At 45.4% G+C, this 6,000-nt stretch overlaps 1 protein-coding gene across 8 annotated transcripts in view; it reads left to right on the top strand.

Annotated features, from left to right (window-relative positions):
- Positions 1-1,354: 1,354 nt before the first annotated feature.
- Pam (peptidylglycine alpha-amidating monooxygenase) overlaps positions 1,355-6,000 on the top strand; it is a 289,755-nt gene continuing 285,109 nt past the window's right edge. For all 8 annotated transcript variants that reach the window (XM_057758219.1, XM_057758203.1, XM_057758211.1 and 5 more), the window contains exon 1: positions 1,355-1,508. The gene's annotated coding sequence lies outside the window, so the exon portion shown is untranslated. The remainder of the gene's footprint in view (positions 1,509-6,000) is intronic.

The following is a 6,000-nucleotide window of genomic DNA, read 5'->3' as shown; positions in this document are numbered from 1 at the left end:
TGAATCAGCTTCTTGCATCTTTTGATGACATTCAGTTTCCACAAAGAATTTCTTATCTCTAGGTGAGAGTCTGGGATCAAAGGCTTATTGTTTTGAAATTTTGGTTGAGAAACAGACCTCAAACTGGCCAGGTCTACCTGATTTCTCACTGGCTCACCATGGCTGCTGGGAAATACTGTGGGGGACAGTCCATCGCAGTAGTTACCCTCCTGAGAGACAGATTAGCTTTCTGTGAATTCCCCTGAGGCTTAAGAGCCAGGCCTGGCTCCCCCATTTCTTTCTTTTCACCTTCTTTCTTGTCTCATTCTGTGGACTTCTTCCCCATCTTCAGTGACCCCCTCTTCCAACACCCCTAATCCTGCCCAATAGAGCGCTAGAGAACTAAGCAGGGGACACTTCGTGGAAGAATCAGTGGTTAGCTAGAGAAGCAGGGTAGTTCAGGGCTGCATCTAGGGTGAGATAAAGGTTAGATGAAAGACGAGGTGAGACTCAAAGAAAGAAAGAGAGGACTTTGAGGGAATAGACGCCATGAACACTCTGGTAGCCGCCGAACAAGGGGAGAGTCAAATACCATTTTCATTTCAAAGTCTTCCAATTGTGTGTGGGGTTAGTATGCACTAAGCCTCTGCTAATACATAACATTTCCGGCTGTAAGTCATCCATCTCCGTTTCTTTGGCTCTGGGGTGACATCCAGAGGGGTTCCGCTGGTTGACCTGTGTGCTTACTTGTGGCACAGGTCCCTGAATGCCCAAACCGAATGATGTCCAGGAGTAGGAAGACATAGCAGCAAGGGACCCCAGGTGGGGTGGGGAGTCTGAAGAAGCATGCCTCTGGGTACTGGCCGGGAAGCCTATGGCCCGAATTCGGGAACCTGGCTGCGGGAGGTAACTTCTATTGAAATTACCCCTCTGCTAAGGGTTCGAAACCAGGCGTCCTATCTCCGGGTGCGCAAGGCTTAGCAGAGCAACAGCCCGGAGGGCGCGGGGGAGGGAGGATCCCCCACTCATTCAGGAAACAGCCTCGGAACCCAAAGTCGGGCGGAGGGCGACTCGGACATCATCCTCCGCCTTTCTCCACTCAGCTGGAGCAGCCACTGAACCTGGCTGGCCTGAAAGGACCCAGGGCGCCGCGGCGTCCCAGAGACTTTCGGGCCTGGCCTTCTCCACGCTCCGGAGGGGTCCTTGGACGACTTGCAGCCCTCTGGTTCGCACGTGAGTCCGGACACCCGCCACGCGCAAAGAGGGAGCTGGCCGGCCAGCGCTGGCTGGAAGGGAGGGCTGGAGGCGGAGCGGAGTCAGGGGCGCAGCCGGGAGCCGCCCCAGGGGGAGGGACCGGGAGGTCCGGGAACCCAGAGCGCGACCGGGGAGGAGGGAGCCAGGCAACCCGGACAGCCGCGGGAACCGCGTGCTCAACCTGTCCCCGCCCAGGGAACCGGAGCCTCCAACTAACTCCGCCCGCCGCCCGCGGGCTCGGGCTTCCGTCCCGGAGAGAGCCTGCGGCCGCGCAGGTTGGTGCGACCCGTGCGGGGCGCGGAGGGGAGCGGGGCTGGCGCGGAGCGGGGCGCGGAAGTTGGGCAGAGGCCGGGCGGGGATCGGTCTGCTGGTCCCTCCGCTTCCTGGCGCGGGGACCGTGGTGGATTTCCTCAGGCGCGGCCCGGGTCAGGGCATCTGGCGTCCCGAGCCTTCTTGGCATTCCCCAGTCCCAGGGTTGTCAGAGCCTCCGCGTTCTCCTCTCCTGCTGTCCTCACCGTCGCCCCTAACTGCGCCCTCGCCTTTTGGGTCGCTTTTGTTCATTCGCTTTGGTTTGCTTTTGTCCCATTTTGAACAACTCTAAGTGACAGTGGGGAACCCCGCGGGACCCCGGACCGGTCCTTAGGACTTAGTTTGAGGGTCGTAGGGGCTGCCAAGAAGGTTGAGAGCGACAGGGCAGTGGAATAGCGCTGAAGTCCTGGCAAGTGCCTGGAAGCTTGGGAATTACCTGTCCTCATCGCTGCGGTGTGCCTGCCTAGCTCTGCTCTCTCCCTGCCGATTTGCCAGCCTTAGAATGTGTGTAATATGCCAGGGAAGGGTGCTTGCTCTGCTAGGCAGGATGGAAAGCACCCGCCAGCCACTTCCTATACTAATTCAGTCTGGTTGGGTCACCTCCTCTGTGTGGCCTTGGTACTCTCTCCCACCATACTCCCTGTTGTCCTGAACAAAATATATGCTGTTTTGCTTAGAGCCTGTTGGGACGATTTAGGGGTGTGATGTGGTGGTTTTGAATCAAGGTCTCTTGTCTAATGACCCTCCGTGTCTTGAGGGTCGGAGTTCCGTGTTAAAGCTGAGATGTGGTGATAATTCTGAATGATTTGGCCTGGAGCTCTTTAAGCCTGAGAGGCACAGCATGCATCTTCTGGAAGTGGTTAATGGTGTTCAGAGTTGAAACTGCCCTTTACTCAGCAAACCCCGTGTCTGAGCTGTGAATCTCTATCCCCATAGTTATAGAAATTCGACTACCAAGAAGACATTATTGGTCTCAGCCTTTATACTTAAGAACTTTGTTTGCTTCGGATGTTTTATTTTCTCTACAGTCTTGTTTCCATCCTCCAAGTAAATTTATGTTTAATTTTGGAAGAAAATCTTCATCTTTGTGAGCCACCACGTGGCTACTGGGAATTGAACTCAGGGCCTGAAAGAGTTGCCAAGGCTCTTTACCGCTGAGCCATCATCTCTCCAGGCCCTCTAAGTCTTCATCTTTGTAAAGTGAGTTCAAATACGTAGTATCTGAACTTGATAATCACCGACACAAGAGTCATTGTTTAATGTCTTTCTACCTGTCTTAAGGGAAAAGAACTAAGAGAGTCAGATTTACACTTTGTATTAAATGGCAAATTCTGTCATTCACGTATTCCCAATTTAATAGACATTTTCACATGTCCATGTCTTGTGCAATGCAGTCTGCTGGGCGCTTTAAAGAGCAAGACATGGAATATATTTCTTGCCCTAAAGGGCTTTCTAAACTAATTTAGTGACACCCATATCTTTATATGGATCCAACATAGGCTAATAACTAGATGTGGCTGGCAGAGTGCTGTCAAGAATGTACTATCCGAGGCCCTTTTTGATCATGATTTGGTGAAGCTGACTCACAGATTGGAATAAATACCAGGTTCTCTAAGGATGCACTTTGCTCATATTTCACCAAATAGAGGTACATTTGGAAAATTAATTTTTTTTAGAGCCAAAGTTTAGAAAAGCATTCTGTAAGACAATGGTGCTCAACCTTCCAAATGCTGCGATCCCTTAATACAGTTTCTCATATTGTGGTGGCCCCCAACCATAAAATTATTTCGTTGCTACTTGATAACTGTAATTTTGCTCCTGTTGTGTATAATGTAATCAGTTGTGCAAGACATCTAATATGTGACCCGTGCGAAAGGGTCCTTTGCCCCCCAAAGGGGTCATGATCCTCAGGTTGAGAACCCCTGCTATTATGTGGTAAGAAAATATTAAAAGACTGTCATGATTTCAATGAAAGCATCAATTGGCTTTGGGTCCACATCCATGTTTTTCTCATGCACTTGGGAAGAAAATTATAGTGTCTACAAAATAACTAGAAAGTGCAGGATTTTTGTTTTGTTTTTAATGACCATAATTCAAAATAACCTTATTATATTAATTCATTTAATTCTGGGGAGGCACAGGCACATAGTTGGAAAGCAGAGGACAGTTGGGTTTTAGGGATCAAACTCAAGTGTCACACTTGATAGCAAGCACCTTTACCCATGCTGCCACCCACATGTCCACCTACAAATGTACAGTTTTTAACAGACACACTTGAACACTTTTAGCTACTTTCCTGTTGCTGTGATAAAGCACCATAATCAAAAAGCAACTTATCAAAGACAGAGTCCCATACCCTACACTTCCTGTAGCATTTTTAAACAACTCTACCCGTCAAGGACCCAGTATTCAAATACTAAACTATAGCACGACTAATAAAAACCAAGAGACAGATATTGGGGTTCAATCTGAAGATCACAAAAACAAAGCAGCCAAGCCACTAGAGAGCTCTTACCTCAGTGAAACCTTCAGACTGAAAAATAGCATGTTCTTATCTCATCCTGCCTTATATTCCTCTCTAGTGATTGGAATAAGGGTGTATACCACCACAACTGCCCGGTCTCTGTGGTTGACTAGTGTGGCTGCTGGGATTAAAGGTATGTGCCACCACTGCTTGGCCTCTATGGCTGACTACTGTGGCTGCTTTGCACTGACCTTCAGGCAAGCTTTATTTATTAAAATACAAATGAAATACCACTACACTAAACCTGTGGGGGACATTTCTTATTCAGACCACCACAGATATGTAAATGTTGAATGAACTCTGGATAGGCTCTGCAAATCTGACCTAAGAAGTTAAATGAAAGCCATTTCTTTGTATTTTAGCTAAAAAAACAAGCAAACAAGAAAAAACAACAGCAAAAAAACTCCAAAACCAACCAAACCAAACCAAACACATAATAATAATAATAATAATAATAAATCATCGTCATCATCATTATCCTAAATGCTTTTTAATTTTAAAAAAATTAATATAGTCTCAGTGAGAATTATTTTAAAACCAATTCTTTCTTATTAAGCTTGGAGCACAGGATAAGTAAGATGTCTGTTTAGAAAAGATTGATCCCGGCTCTTCCCTTCCAACTAAGTTGTATTTCATGTGATGTAATGACATGGATTCTTTCCCTAGTTCTAATGAGAATATATCTACCTGTTGGGGGAGTTTCTTATGCTGCGTGCATGTGGGCCTTTGAGAATTGATTGAAGCCACACAATGAAGTATGGCAGGCTGAAGTGTTATTTGCTGCCTCCCTTATAGCTCAGTATATTTGTTATTCTATTCATAAAATGATATTAAAGATTCTTATCATTGCCTTGGTAACTGTGTGGTTTGATGAAATAGCCATGAATAACACACTCGAGAGCTTCTTGTTCTGTAGGAAGTCTCTTCCCTTTAACTCCTTTAGGCTGGGCGAGCTAATTGTTAAAACTATACAAAAATAGACCAGACAGCCTATGAATAAAGTGTTCTTGGTGTTGTGTTATCAAGTCTACTTGGAGAAACTGTAGTTATTTTGTTATCTCTCTCCTAGGTCTTTTGTTTTTGTTTGTTTGTTCATGTTTTATTTCAAAATGGAGCTTGGTATACAGATCAGGCTAACTTCAAATTTATGGTCCTCCTAACTCAGGCTATTGAATGCTGATTATAGACCTGTATCATGCCTAACATCTAATTATTTCATATTGCTCAGATGAAGACCCTCAACTGATGTAAGGTTAAACACATAGCTGGTAGCAGGAATAGAGTTATAATTCCAATTGTCAGATGCATAGTTCTGTGGTTTATTTCTAACCCTTATGTGGTCTTGCATTATCCAGGGCATAATAAATAATCTGTTTGTAAATAAGGTATGGCTAAAAGTTTTTGGCTTTGGGGTCTGGTGGGCCTGGGTTGTTCCCCGGGTATTTACCTGTCCTTTATTCTTGGAAAGTTATTTAAGTTTTCAAACCACTCAGTTTTATCATCAACAAAATGGGAGTAATGGAAGTGCTTATGTAAATGAACTCTTGTAAAGATTAGATACACGAGCTACGCTAACCAGGAGACTCTTTTGAGCATCACTTGCCATTGAATGTGGGGTGGGAGAGGGAATGGCAATTTAAAGGGCCAAAATTAAAAATAATGCATGACATACATAAATATATACCCAGAATATTCTGAAGTAGATCTTCCTCATCTAAATTGTGTTCAACCATTTATTCAACAAACACTTCTCAATTTTCTACCACATGCTTGAATTTTACATAGACTGACATACAGTGTTATTCAAGAAAGGCATAGCTACTCTCCTCTAATTTAAATGTCAATTTTGTAAACAAATTCATAGAACTATGCCACTTGTTTCATGATGAGAAAAGTATAGAGAATCACAGAAAATGTGATGGGATGTCAGGTCC

This window comes from Chionomys nivalis, chromosome 2 (genome assembly GCF_950005125.1).
Source record: "Chionomys nivalis chromosome 2, mChiNiv1.1, whole genome shotgun sequence".
Taxonomy (NCBI): domain Eukaryota; kingdom Metazoa; phylum Chordata; class Mammalia; order Rodentia; family Cricetidae; genus Chionomys; species Chionomys nivalis.
Note: the sequence above shows the minus strand (reverse complement) of the source record. Positions and strands in the feature narration are given on the sequence as shown.